Raw genomic sequence first — 13,396 nt, 5'->3', positions numbered from 1 at the left:
TCATGTCTGACTCTTTGCAACCCCAAGGCCTGTAGCCCATCAGGCTCCCCTGTTCCATGTAATTTTCCAGGCAAGAATACTGGAGTGGGTAGCCATTCCCTTCTCCAGGGATCTTCCTGACCCAGGGATCAAACCCGGCCTCCTGTATTGCGGGTAGATTCTTTATCATCTGAGCCACAAGGGAAGCCCATCATGTAGTATACTTTAAGTATCTTACAATTTTATTTGTCAATAGTGACTTTAATTTTTTAATGAAAAAAATTAAAAATTCCTTCTTTTGTGATACTTTTCTTGTAAGATAAAGCAGGAATTGAATTGTATTTTTTCCTTTATTCCATATCTCTGAATATGCCTCCATTTTGAGCCTGTACCTCTTGGGGCCCTAAGTGTCTGTGAGCTGAATGACTTAAATACACATTCATTCAACAGGTGTGACTGGCGGCGGTGTGTCCAAGAGGCGTGTGCTACAATGGGCGGCACCGCATCTGCAGCCACGCAGGCCTGGGTTCAAATCCCAGCTCTGCACCTTACAAGCTGTGTGACGTTTCTGAAGTGACTAAATAATAACATTTTCCATTTTTTTTTCCCTTTTGGGCCGCTGCTGCTGCTGCTGCTGAGTCGCTTCAGTCATGTCTGACTCTGTGAGACCCCATAAATGGCAGCCCACGAGGCTCTCCCATCCCTGGGATTCTCCAGGCAAGAACACTGGAGTGGGTTGCCATTTCCTTCTCCAATGCATGAAAGTGAAAAGTGAAAGTGAAGTCACTCAGTCATGTCCGACCCCCCATGACCCCATGGACTGCAGCCTACCAGGCTCCTCCATTCATGGGATTTTCCAGGCAAGAGTACTAGAGTGGGGTGCCATTGCCTTTTGGGCTACCAAGTATCAAACTCTCTGCTATGATTATTCCCATTTTACAGGCTAGGACACTATCTCAGAGAGGCCAAGTAACCTGCTCAAACAGTCTGCCAATGGTGGAACCAAGACTCAATCCTCAGATCTGTGTGACTCCAAAGACATCTTGTCCCTATCTTCTGTCTCTGTCTTTGCTCCACTACTCAGCATCATTAAGCTTCAATTTTCTTGGATAAAGAATGAGAATTATGATATCTGCATCAAAGATTGGTGATCAAAGGTAGAAAGGGCAGGTGAGACCGGCTCTGGGCCTGGCACACAGTCAGGGCTGATTTCTCAACTTTCTACCCCCAGGCACAACAAGATATTGATTCCAGATCTTTACTCAAGAGTAAAGGGATGGGGTGGGGGGAGGGGTACTAGGTGGGTGACAGAAAATGGAGAAAAGAGATGAGGACAAGAGAGTATTATCAAAGATCAACTTTGCCAAGTCCACAGCTTTGTTTCAGATCCGGTCAGGGCATAGAAACCCCTAAAGAGTCCAAGACTTCCTTGGTGGCTCAGATGGTAAAGAATCTGCCTGCAAAACAGGAGACCTGGGTTCGATCCCTCGGTTGGAAAGATCCCTTGGAAAAGGAAATAGCAACCCACTCCATTATTCTTGCCAGGAAAATCCCATGGACAGAGAAGCTTGGCAGGCTTCAGTCCATGGGGTCGCAAAGAGTCAGACATGATTGAGCCCGCATGCATGCAAAGAGTCTAAGACCCAGAGACTATGGGGCCCCAGGAGATGCATCAAAAGGTCAGAAGGTTGAGCTAACATAGGAGCCCCAGACGACAGAGCACATGGCTGGCAGATGAGGGTCTCTTTACTATACTGTCATTAGAGAGCTGTTATGTGACACATGTGACAGGGTAAAAGATAAAACTCAGTATCCCCAAGCCCTCACTGGCCCCCCTTCTTTAGAAAGACAGATCATTTGGAGCTTGGCCAGCTATGGACCTTTGTTGTCCTGAAGAGAAATGGCTTTCTCTGTGCTGAGCCAGAGAAAACGGAGCATGGGCCAGACGGTCACGAATATTTACTGCACTCCGATGTGCTGGGCTCTACTCTAGGGCTGGGAGTCAGCAGTGGAGGAGAGACTCAGCCCTTGCCCTTTGGTGGAGATATTCGGGATGTGGGCAAGAAAGATATTGATGGTGGCAAAGAACAAAATCGGCCAGAGACGCAGAGGCCAAATCACAGGTGTCAAACCTTGTCAAGGAGTTTGGATGCCGTCCTGTGGGCAGTGGCAGCCTGAGAACTGTATGGAGGATCCATTCAAAGGGCTTAAGCCTGGAGGCAGGGAGTCCAGCCAGGAGAGCCTTGCCTTTGGGGCTCTGCCTGCTTCTGGAGTGTCCCTTAGCCCTTTGAATGCACTGTTGAGGTGATAATCTTCCCAGCTGGGATCACCAAATTGGAAACCACTCTCAGAAGACTGTGACTGATAATAACGCCACTTCAGAAAGATAGTGTCTGCCAAAATACACACCTGATAAATGCAATTTAATATTTAGAAAGAAAGGCGAGAAAAGGAAAACAATCGTAAATTAATTGGAATAATCATCTGTAACCATGATCTAGATGAAAGGATTTTCAATAATTTCAAAAGGACACAGACAGAATGGACAGAATTAAGCTTCCCAGGCCACTCACTACAGTTCGCTATGAATGCTTAAACAGTTGGTGAGATCTAAAACCCCTTCTGTAGCATCACATAAGACAGATACTGTGAGTTTTCTATCAGAAGCAGAAAAAAAAAAAAAAAAACCCTCCAGTTGGGCTGATTTGATTTTCTATCTCTGAAATGCAGTAATTGGCTCTTATATCCCCAGTTCCTGTCTCTGAGGTCTCCTTGGATAGTTTTTAAAGCAGGTTTAAGCTTAATATTTTCTTCTGAGAAGTCAAGTTCAAGCTCCCCACCCTCAACAAGTTCCTGCAAGAATCCAGAAGTAGGAGCAGTTGGTTTTGCTTTAAATCCTATTACCATTCTTGATATTTACAGAAGGAGGTGGCTCTTCCAACGGATGGGCTTGGACAACATTACCTGTAAAGCCAATAATCTGCTTGTGTGACCTAACTCCATCCCAAACGCACGGATTCATTTTGAAACAGGTTCTGCTGTTGTTGTTCAGTCACTCAGTGATGTCTGACTCTGCGACACCATGGACTGCAGCACTCCAGGCTTCCCTGTCCCTCACCATCTCCCAGAGTTTGCCCCCAAGTTCATGTCCGTTGAATCAGTGATGCCATCTAAACCATCTCATCCTCTGCCACCCTCTTCTCCTTTTGCCTTCAAAAAGTCAGCTCATTGGAAAAGACCCTGATGCTGGGAAAGACTGAAGGCAAAAGGTTCTGCTGAGTTTGGCATAACAGAACCAAGGGATGTGAAGTCTGAGAAAAATCAAAATCCCTTCTAGGGATTTTCTTCATTGTAAGAAAATATCGAAACTGATTTTTCTCCAAATTTCACTGAGTGTCTGGATAACACCTCAATGATATACAAGGAGGTAGGTAGGCAGCCCTGTGGGAAACTTCAAGAGCCCAAGGGCATGCAGGGCCTTAGACAGACGCAGTCCCGGGACTGGCTTACTCAGGGCCCACACTACTGACCCCCTGGCTCTGTAGCTGCTGTTAAAAAAAAAAAAAAAAAATCAGCACATGGTGCCCCATACATTTCTGAGAAGATAGCCACTCTAAAAGTCTTTTCCCTGCTCTTTGTTCCCATTCCTCTGAGACTACAACCATCTTCACCAATTTGACTCATATCTGACACTCAACCCACTGCTTCCATCAGTTCATCTCAGCCAGTATCTGCTGAACCCAACACATGCCCAGACACTTCACCAGACTCTGGTATCTCACAGATACATAGTTACAGTCTTTACCCCATAGGCACTCACATTTAGTGAGAGAGTCAGATACAGAAATCACTACAGTCCTTATAAATCAAGTCATCCTTGTGGTCCAGTCTCAGAATAACATTCAGTTCAGTTCAGTCGCTCAGTTGTGTCCGACTCTTTGCGACCCCATGAATCGCAGCACACCAGGCCTCCCTGTCCATCACCAACTCCCAGAGTTCACTCAGACTCACGTCCATCGAGTCGGTGATGCCATCCAGCCATCTCATCCTCTGTCATCCCCTTCTCCTCCTGACCCCAATCCCTCTCAGCATCAGAGTCTTTTCCAATGAGTCAACTCTTCGCATGAGGTAGCCAAAGTACTGGAGTTTCAGCTTTAGCAACAGTCCTTCCAAAGAACACCCAGGACTGATCTCCTTTAGAATGGACTGGTTGGATCTCCTTGCAGTCCAAGGGACTCTGACAGAAATCATGTTCAACACTTGTAAGTTATTAGAAACTAATTAAAACCCTTTACTTGATTTTTTTTAGAGATAAGCAAAGGCAGTTCCATTCATAATCCGCCACACTTTACAGTCTCCCTAGAGCCATACTGAATTAGTAATCTGGAAAACCAAATTATGGGCATATGAGAAATAAGAGGAAAAGTTCAATGACATGGAAGATGATGGATTAAAGAGGATGAGTCTGGAGGAAGGAAACTTGGTTAGGACTATTATACTCTTTGAAGGCAGGAGGGGATGAAAACCTCAACTCAAACAGTAGGGTGGGGATGGGTTGAACAGGATGGATTCAAGACACAGTTAGGGGAGAAGGGAGGGAGAGATTCGGGAGGAGATGCCTGCAGTCCTGCAGAATCAACGGCAGTCCAACTCTTCCACATGGAAGTCGCTCAGGTCACCTTAGACTCAGCACGTCCAAACTGAGCTGATGTTACCTTCAGTCTTCTACCTGGCTCTGTCATGTATGTCATGAGCCCATGAACTTTCTAGCCTCTGGTCTTAAAAAATGTTTGTGAGTTATTTCCTTTCCCTTTTCCTTCTTTCCCAATAATCAAGTCTGATGCTAAGCTTTGCCATTTCTTCCTTTTATACATCTTCCCACGTAGCTCTTTACCGTCCTTTTATGCTCCCCTTGGTGAGGTCCAGCTCGCCTCTCCTAGATGATTGCAAAGGCGACAGCTGGCCTCCTTGACTGTAGTCTCTCACCACTGTCCAGAACATCCATATCATGACAGAAAGACGAATCTTCCGAACGCGTGGCTTCCTTCCTCGCATCACATTGCCACACTGCATCAGATCCAAACACCTCTGCTGGCTCTAAAGAGCTCAACCGTGTGGGCTCAGTCATTATGCAGCTTGGTTCTAATTGCGCATCTTATCCTCCAGACATGCTGGTGTCCTTCTGTTCCTCGTAAGTGCCAGCCTCATGCCCACCTCGGTGACACTGCTGGGGATGATCTCTTCCCCGCAGGGGTCTCCCTCACTCCTTCACCTTTCCAACCTGGTGAGGGGGCAACACAGACCTGTGCTTGCCCAACACCACCCACACTTGGTGTCAACAGCACCCAGCTCAGCACTAAATGACTCCTTCTCATTTGGCATGCCAGAGGTTTCTCTCCCTTTCCAGGGAATGAATTCTGCCACTGTGCCCAGCTACCTCTGCTAACCTAAGAAGAGGAAAGATCTCTTTGGCGTTTTCATTTTTGCTCTCATTTTAAGAAAAACACTATGTTTTTCTTATATAAACCATGGGAAATATAACTAATTTTGGAACAAGTTTGCACACAATTCTAATTCATTTTTAATTATTAAATTACATACTTTATTTAAAATGAAACTATAACTTAAGTTTAAGTCATATAACCTCTTGGAAAACATGAATATCGCAATCTCTGCAAACTATAGTGGATATGGTCCATTTCTTTTCCTTTATCAGAGTTTTTAAAGGTATTAAAAAGAATGGGAAGGGAGTTTCTATTTATAGAGAGCCCATCAATGTCAGGCACTGACTAGTTGCTTTCTTTTAAGCCTCCCTACTCCACTGAGATAGGTACAAAGATTTTTTTTTTTCTTTAAAATTGACTTCTATTTAAAAGATATGCTTACAAATAGCACTTGGGTGTGAAGTTGAAGAATTGCAGTTTAAAGTCTAATGGAAATTAAAAGTACTTCAATTGCCACATTTTGGCTTTTAAAAGAAACTAATGAAACATTGTTTTAGAAAGTTGCTTAGTAAAACAAAGATGTGAGATTTCACAAGCAATTTTAGGAATAAATCTGAATAAATTAAGATACAGAAAAATGTAAGTGTTCATCACAGTTGAATACACCATGGCATATAATCAGGCAAATATCAAACAGTATTTATATATTTCATGTATTGAAAGGTTGAGGCAGGGCGCAGTGCGTCAAATAGGAGCCTACAAACAGTATAACAGGAGGAACATGTAGACAATATTTCCTTTCTATCACAGGTTACTATAGAGTTCCCTGCACCTTCCCAGACCCCATGCTCCCTATACCCTGCAGTCCAATCTGTTTTAAGCATAAAACTATCAACCCTTTCTCATTTTAAAATGACATATTCTTCATTAGAGATTCTCTTCCTGACCTACCTAGTAGCCCTGTAGCTCCTTTGATAGAACCTAAGATTCTAAACCACTGCAGCGGGCTTGTCCCCCTCTACTTCAGTATTCTTTTTCCCAGCAACCTCACCCTCCCCCCTTCAGACTGGGTGATCTGAGTTAAGATCACCCAGTTAGAGATCTGAGTTAGAGATCTGAGTTAGAAAACAAGGGCAAAGCCAGTCAGCACTCTGCATTCTCAGGGACCATGTGATTGGCTCAGGGGCATCACATGACCCAGGTCAGTAACTCTCAGGACCCATTAGCAGGAGCTAATGGAAGAGGCTCTTTTTCCCACTGGGCTGGACTCTGGGAGCATTGACGTTGGGCTGTGCCAGTCCTAGAGAAGACGCTTTCTGAGAATGGAGCCCACACAGAAGAAGGGACTTGAGACGTGGAGAGGGAGACATGGGGTCCCTGACATCATGTGAGCCTTGAACCCAGCCTCACCCCAAGACAGTCCTACACTTGGCCTTTCTGTTACCTGAACCAATACAGTACTCCCCCTACTATTTTTTTGGTGGGGGGAGAAGGGCAGAACAGTTTATTTTATTTATATATTTTTGGCTGTGCTATGCAACATGTGAGACCTTAGCTCTCTGATTGGGGATCAAACCCGTGCCCTATGCATTGGAAGTTTGGAGTCTTAACCATTGCACTGCCAGGGAAATCTCCTACAGTCCTTTCTTTTGCTTAAAGTTTTATCTTGGTAGATGTTGATTTTTTATTACTTGCCACCAAAAGTGTCCTAACTGATTCATAGTGTAGACCACAAGCTTTACACTTCAATAGCACTCAAGTTCTGCAGTACCTGGACACCAACTCATAAAAGATTCTCTCTTGTTTGAGCTTATGCTAGGATCTGCACTGGAGTTCAGACATGTCAGGACAAACTGGTGTGGTGGGGGGGGGGGGGTGGCGCGCAGCTAGCAGGATATGTGTATTATCCTCCCCAAAATAACCTGCCCTAAGGGGAGAGGAGCCAGGCTCAGTGGGCGTCACCCAGGAAGGAGAAGAGCCAAGCCTCACGGCTCGAGGGGAGGAGAGGAGCAAAAAAAGAATTCATCCTTTATCCCTGAGCTCCGTCTTCTGTCCCCAACCTGACCCCAGAGAGCACAAGCAAAAATTAAGAAAGCTGCTGGTCAAAAACTTATCTTAAGTCATAGGGTACAAACCACACCACAGGGGGCCCCTCTAAAACTACAACATAACACAAAAAGGGGAGAGAAGTCTTCTTTCCTACTTTGTCATATAACTCCGCTCATTCTGGACATTCCGCTAGAGCAGAGTTTCTCAAGCTCAGTACTATGCCGTTTGGGGATGGGTAATCTCTGCCTGTTGGGACTGTCCCGAGCTCTGCAGGGTGTTCGGCACACCCCTGGCCTCTACCCTCTAGATGCCTACAGCACCCGCCCCCTAGTGGTGACATTCCAAAATGTCTCCAGATCTTGTTCCCAGGGCAGTGCTGTGCTTAGTTGCTCAGTTGTGCCCGACTCTTTGCAACCCCATGGACTACAGCCCGCCAGGCTTCTCTGTCCATGGGTAGTCCCCAGCCGTTTTGGCACCAGGATCTGGGTTTCGTGGAAGACAATTTTTTCACGCATGGGGGGATGGGGTGGAGATGGTTTCAGGATCATTCATGTCATTACATTTATTGTGCACTTTATTTCTATTATCATTACATCAGCTCAACCTCAGATCATCAGGCAAGAGATCCTGGAAGCTGGGTAAATTGCCTAGTTGAGAACCACTGCTTTAGAGTCTCAGTGGTTGTGGCAATAACTAAAAGGGGACTTCAGTGCCCACTAGAAGTGACAGTGATGCCCAGTTGCAAAAATAAAGGTGCCTGGAAGATATGCCAGTGCCTGCCTGGGATAAGAGTCGGACATGACTGAGCAACTTCCCTTTCACTTTTCACTTTCACGCATCGGAGAAGGAAATGGCAACCCACTCCAGTATTCTTGCCTGGAGAATCCCAGGGACGGGGGAGCCTGGTGGGCTTCCGTCTATGGGGTTGCACAGAGTTGGACACGACTGAAGCGACTTAGCAGCAGCAGCAGCAGCCCAGGATATATGCCCAGGTGTGGGGAGGGTGGGGACAGCAAGTGAGGGGGCAGTTTCTAAAACAGAAAGTAAAAAAAAATCCCAAACAAAAATAGGACCCCATCTTAGCAGAATAGCAGCTGGCTAGTCCTACCCTGAGGATCCCCTGAAATACTCTGGGAGATGACAAAGGGCTGGGGGACGGAGAGAACAAGTAAGCGGTGGTGAGAAGCAGTGAAATATGCTCTTTGTTCTTCCTGTGAGCCTCTCTGTACCAAGAGGCCAGTGAGATCTAAGGACCTTTGGATTAAATCTGGAAAATCCTATAACTTTGAATTATACCAAATACCTTTGGCTCAGGATGACCCACTACTGTTCTCTCAGTCACAAGTAAATTTACCTACAACCACAGGGAATAAACTCCAGCCTCTATTTCTGGGGCTTGGATGTTCCAGTATGTGTACTGAAAGGAGAGAATGCAGGAAGGTATCTCCTTGGAAAATTTAATCAATAGTCTTCAGAAAGCAGGAAGATTAGCTTGTGTGTAAAGGAGGCATTGAGACAGACAGAAAATAATCCCTGCTGGTAATAGAGTTTAGTGATGAGCAGAAAAGCCTCTTGGGATTTTCAAAAGGAATCAGATTCACTGATTCACCACATTTTCCTTGGCCTCTTATGTCTGATGATGAGGTGTCATGAGAACTGGCTTTGCCATCAGACAGAGCTGGGATCCAAGCCCTTCACCTATTTGTTAAGTGATCTTGAGTAAAGTTACTTCTCTAAGGGTCAGTTTCCTCATCTAATAAAGCAGCTAGAGCAGGCTGGACACTTAGGAGGTGCCTTACCACATGCTAGCTGACCTTCCACAAAGGGAAGTGGAGGGTGACTCCTGGACATTCGCTCAGTGGACAGTGACCACTGGGCGCATTAGTTGACAGCCCTGTAGTGGGGATCACAGACCGATGAGGCTGGTCCCCGCCCTAAAGAAGCTTGACATCTTATTCTTCAATCCCACTGAACAAACATTTAAATTACATGCAAGTACAGAACTGGGCATGTGGGCTATAGTGAGTGCTAACACAAGACCCTGGCAACAAGTAGAAGAAAGAAAAGGAGAAAAAGCAAAGTGAGGTTGGGCCCCACTCTTCAGGCATGTAATAAGTGGCAAAGGAGATAAAGTGGTGAACTCAAAAATGTCCATACCACAGGGTCTTGTATTTCAAGTTCAAAGCCCTTTGCACATTTGTGTCTATTTTACTAATGACTTGGCTACTGTTTGTCTCCAGTGTTAAAGGATATTCCCCATAAAGGCAGAAGCTGTGTCTCACTTGCTCTACACTATATTTTAGCACCAGCATTTAGCAGACACTCAGAAATAGTGTACATCTTGATATGATACTATACACAGAAAATCCTAAAGATGCCCCTGGAAAACTACTATGGCTCTTTAATGAATTTGGTAAACTTGCCAGATACAAAATTAATATAAAAATGTTGCCTTTCTATACACTGACAATGAACTATCAGAAAGAGAAACTAAGGAAACTATCCCATTTACTATTACATCAAAAAGAATAACATACCTAGAAATAAACTTACCTCAGGAGGTAAAAGACCTGTACTCAAAAAACTACAAGACAATGATGAAACAAATTGAACATGAGATGAGCAGATAGAAAGATATACCATGTTCTTGTATTAGAAGAATTAATATTGTTAAAATAGCCATACTACCCAAGGCAATCTAAAGATTCATTGCAATCCCTATCAAAATACCAACAGTATTTTTCACAGAACTAGAACAAATAATTTTAAAATTTTGTATGGAAACACAAAAGACCATGTATAGCCAAAACAACCTTGAGAAAAAACAAAGCTAAAGGAATCACAATCCCTGATTTCAGGCTATACTACAAAGCTACAGTAATTAAAACAGTATGATACTTAAAACTCCTAAACATTCTCTGACATAAATCATACCAATGTCTTCTTCAATAAGTCTCCCTAAGCAACAGAAATAAAGGCAAAAATAAACAAATGGGACCTAATCAAACTTACAAGCTTTTACACAGCAAAGGAAACTATAAACATATGAAAAGACAACCAATGGACAGGGAGGAAATAATTGCAGGTGATACGACTGACAAGGATTTAATTTCCAAAAGCTCACACTACTCAATGACAAAGAAGCAAACAACCCAACTGAAAAATGGACAGAAGATCTGAATGGACATTTTTTCAAAGAGGAAATGCAGATGGCCAACAAGTACATGAAAAGATGCTCAGCAACTCTAATCATCATGGAAATGCAAATCAAAATCACAACGAGATATCACTTCACACCGGTTACAATGCCTTTCATCAAAAACAGTGCAAATAACAAATGTTGGCAAGAATGAGGAGAAAAGGAAACCATCATACACTGTTAGTGGGAATGTAAATTGGTGCAGCCATTGTGGAAAACAGTATGGAAGTTTCTCAAAAAACTAAAAACAGAACTACCATTCAGTCCAATTCAGTTCAGTTGAGTTGCTCAGTCATGTCCAACTCTTTGCGACCCCTTGAATTGCAGCACGCCAGGCCTCCCTGTCCATCACTAACACCCGGAGTTCACTCAAACTCATATCCATCGAGTCAGCGATGCCATCCAGCCATCTCATCCTCTGTCGTCCCCTTCTCCTCCTGCCCCCAACCCCTCCCAGCATCAGAGTCTTTTCCAATGAGTCAACTCTTCGCATGAGGTGGCCAAAGTACTGGAGTTTCAGCTTTAGCATCATTCCTTCCAAAGAACACCCAGGACTGATCTCCTTTAGAATGGACTGGTTGGATCTCCTTGCAGTCCACTCAGCAATTCCACACCTAGGTATATATCCAAAAAAACCTGAAAATATTAATTCAAAAAGATACATGCACCCAATGTTCATAGTCACATTATTTACAATTGCCAAGCAACCTAAATGTCCATCTCCATCAATAGATGAATGGTTAAAGAAGATGTGGTGTGTATGTGTGTGTGTGTGTGTGTGTGTATACACATATATATATGGAAAGGAATACTACTCAGTCACAGAAAAGAATAAAATTCTGCCATTTGCAGGAACATGGATGGACTTGGAGGGCATTAGGCTAAGTGAAGTAAGTCACAGAGAGAAAAATAACTGTATGATATAACTTATATGTAGAATCTAAAACATACAGCAAACTAGTAAATATAACGAAAATGAAACAGATTCACAGATATAGAGACCAAATTAGTAGTTATGGGGAGAAGGGGGGAGAGGCTATATAAGGAAAGGGTAGGCGCTTAACTGGTACTATTATGTACAAAATAAGCTACAAGGACATACTGCTCAACACAGGGAATATGGCCAATATTTTATAATAATTATAAATGTAGTATAATTTTTAAAAATTGTTAATTGTGTTGTACACCTGTAATTTATATTAATATTATACATCAACTATACTTCAATAATGAAAGCCAAGTGCTGAAGAACTGCAGTTCATGGGGTCACTAAGAGTCGGACATGACTGAGCAACTGAACTGAATTGATAACTTCAATTAAAAACAAAGAGAAATAGTGTACATCTTGAATCCCAAATAGCACATTTCTGTTTCTGAAATTAAAGTATATTTAAAAATTGATGTCATATTTAATCTGCTCAACGTCTTCTCTTTTTAAAAAAGAAAATTTATTTGGCGGCACCACACCTTAGTTGCGGCATTTGAACTCTTAGCTGCCACCTGGGGAATCTAGTTTCCCAGCCAGGGATCGATCCCAGGCCCCCTGCACTGGGAGCATGGACTCAGCCACTGGACCACCAGGGAAGTCCCTCTCCTTCTTAAAAGCCATTATTGAACTGATCTCACAACGTGCAGAGTTTCTACAACTGTGGAAAGGTGTTTGCTAGCTAACTGAACAATGCAGGCAGGGAGAGGCACAGTGCTGCAATCTCCTCTCCCCGCTTCAGGGGTGAGGGATGGGCATCCACCCCAGTTCTAGTGCCCCCCAAAATTCAGGGATTGAGATGCCCCATCATTCAACCCTAAGAAAGACACTTTCCCACAGGTGAATTTGGAAGAAGGAAACAGACGCATATTTAAGGCAGGTGTACCTCATAAAATAGACCTCGGGGAAAGCCCATATGGCGGCTTTGGAACTGCCAGCCTGAGATAGTCCCTGGAGGTAGGATATGCTCCGTGAAATGCAGCTGACCTTCAAGAACAGAGTCCCAGCAGGGGAAGAATGCACACCTGGCTCTTGATGGAAGGCAATCTGTTTTCCCAGACCAGGTGTGAGGCAGTAATGCAGGCCAGCTGGGTGCAGAAGCCCTGGCATAAACTAAAATAGTATGCCTTATTAGGGAAAAAAATTCTTCAGTAAATCATACTGGGGGAAAACTGGATATCCACATGCAAAAGAATGAAACTGGACCCCTGATTTACTTCACTCACGAAATCTGAAATGGATTAAAGACTTCAATGTAAGATCTGCAACTGTAAATCTCCTAGAAGAAAACATGGGAGGAAAGCTCCTTGACATGAGTCTTAGTTATGACATGTTGCATTTGACAGCATAAGCACAAGCAATAAAAGCAAAAATAAAGAAGAGAGATTACATCAAGCTAAAATTCTTCTGCAGAACAAAGGAAAATATCAGCAACACGAAAAGGCAACCTACAGAATGAGAGAAAATATTTGCAAATCATGTATCTGAAAAAGGCTTAATATCTAAAATATATAAGGATTTCACATAGCTTAATAATGAAAACACAACCCAACTTAAAAATGGGCACAAGATCTAAACATTTTCCCAAATGGCCAATAGGTACATGAAAAGGGGCTCAACATCACTAATTATCAGGAAAATGCAAATCAAAACCACAGTGAGATATCACCTCACACCTGTTAGAATGGCTATTATTTTAAAAAAATGTTGGCGAGGATGTAGAAAAAGGTAACACATGGG

At 43.5% G+C, this 13,396-nt stretch overlaps 1 protein-coding gene across 1 annotated transcript in view; it reads right to left on the bottom strand.

Annotated features, from left to right (window-relative positions):
* Window positions 1–13,396, bottom strand: part of BAALC (BAALC binder of MAP3K1 and KLF4) — an 88,179-nt gene that overhangs the window by 32,477 nt on the left and 42,306 nt on the right. The gene's annotated exons all lie outside the window — the stretch shown is intronic.

Source organism: Bos grunniens, chromosome 14 (genome assembly GCF_055505025.1).
Source record: "Bos grunniens cultivar Pamir isolate PY7600 chromosome 14, Bosgru_T2T1.0, whole genome shotgun sequence".
In the NCBI taxonomy this organism is placed as follows: domain Eukaryota; kingdom Metazoa; phylum Chordata; class Mammalia; order Artiodactyla; family Bovidae; genus Bos; species Bos grunniens.
Note: the sequence above shows the minus strand (reverse complement) of the source record. Positions and strands in the feature narration are given on the sequence as shown.